Source organism: Numida meleagris, chromosome 1 (genome assembly GCF_002078875.1).
Source record: "Numida meleagris isolate 19003 breed g44 Domestic line chromosome 1, NumMel1.0, whole genome shotgun sequence".
NCBI lineage: Eukaryota > Metazoa > Chordata > Aves > Galliformes > Numididae > Numida > Numida meleagris.
In genome coordinates this window covers 5,615,888-5,617,821 of record NC_034409.1, presented here as the reverse complement: position 1 = coordinate 5,617,821, position 1,934 = coordinate 5,615,888, and positions in this window count along the sequence as shown.

The following is a 1,934-nucleotide window of genomic DNA, read 5'->3' as shown; positions in this document are numbered from 1 at the left end:
TCCTTCCTTCCTTCCTTCCTTCCTTCCTTCCTTCCTTCCTTCCTTCCTTCCATCCATCCATCTTTTTTCTTTCATGTTTTTTTGAATACCAGGCCATTGGAAAGTAAAGAGAAAAAGAATTAACCATGAACAGATCTAAATTTGCTAGGGAATATTGTTTTTTTCAGCTTCCGATGGAACATTTGTTTGACTCCAGAAAGGACAAAGAAAGGTTGACATCATAGAGTCATAGAATCATAGAATAGCTTGGGCTGGAAGGAACTCTGAAGATCATCTAGTTCCAACCCTCTGCCATGGGCAGGGCTTCCCAGGGTCCCATCCAACCCGGCCTTGAACACCTCCAGGGATGGGGCATCCACAGCTTCTCTGGGCAACCTGTGCTGGTGCCTCACCATCGAGTAAAGAATTTCCTCCTAACTTCCAGCATAAATCTTCCCAAACAGGCTGAATTTTTCATTGCCAACTTAAAGACATTTTCTTCAGTACTTGAATTTTTTTTTCTTTCTCAAAGGTTGTTTCCAGACAACCTACTTTTCAAAGTAAAAATGCTGCATCTAAAATTCATGTGTATTTTATGACATCAGTAGTGGGTTCAGGCTTCATGTTGACATTATTGATCACAAAACTGGGCCTAGTTCTTCTTCACAAATACTATCTTTCATCTGAGGCCTGCTTTGAGATGTTAATTGGCTTATACTCAATCAATTAAATTGCGCTTTACTGGTAATGAAGAGTCATAATCTTCCCTAGGAACACTAAGTGTAGAACCTAGGAGTACCAAAGCTGTGTTGTTACTTTTCTCTTGTAATGTTATAGAGGAATGAAATGGGTATTTTTGATGGAAATGTTCCATATCTTTTCTGCTATTTTCCCTTCAGACAGATTGAGCAGCCCATGGGCATAGGCAATCTATTCTTTTTGAATGCAAATAACATTAACACAATCATGGTCTGGTAAATAATATTTCCCTTTCAGTGCTGGTTGACCTAGTCTACGCATTTAAAATGATCCATTACTATGAGGTCCTTCTAATAATTCTCATTTTTAATAAGTTGGAAGCAAATGTCATCATCCTTAGATGATATGAGCAAATCATCTTACTGTATTTCAAATTGTTCAGATTGCGTTATCACTTGTGGCCTAGAAAAACGTATTGTACTCTTCCATATTTCCTGCATTGCCATTAGTAGATTTATCTCTAGCTAGTAATGTCCTGTACCAGGATTTCATGCCCAGGAGACAAACAGAAGAGCACTGCCATTTTTACCCCCTCTCACATGTGCTGAAAGTTGGCCAACTCTTACTGATGTAAATTCCTCCTTCCCAGCTCCCATCTGTCTGCTCTCCCTAGCCGTCAGAGGTCAGAAACATTTTAGTGAAACCACCTGAACTGATATGTCTGTCACGGTTCAGACTCATGTCTGAGTAAAACTGCTGTCATGGAAAGCTGCCTTGACCTAGGCAGCAGGACAGCTTTTGGACACTTAAACCTTAACAGACTTCAGATTCTTTAATTTCTGCTCTAAAAATTGCTTCAAAATCTGGCACAGGAGTGGAGAAAACAGTAGCTGCAACTACATCAGCCACTGAATATGGTAGAAAGAAGAGCTTTACAAAGATCAATGAAGTGTTAGGATGTATCATAAGGATCATGACAATATGTTGCCTCAGTCTTCACTAGCACCTGCTCTATACACAGCCCTTGAGTGGATGGTTTGGAAGGTGGGAACAGGGGGAGTGATGCCCCTCCCTCTGTAAGCAAAGATCAGGTTTGCAACCACCTGAGAAACCTGAATGTTCATAAGTCTATGTGTTCGATGGGATGCATCCCAGAGTCCTGAGGGAACTGGCTGGTATAGCTGCAAATAAGAGGACCAAGTCTTCAGCAGTCTGTTGTGATAAAACAATGGGAAATGGTTTCAAACTAAAGAACA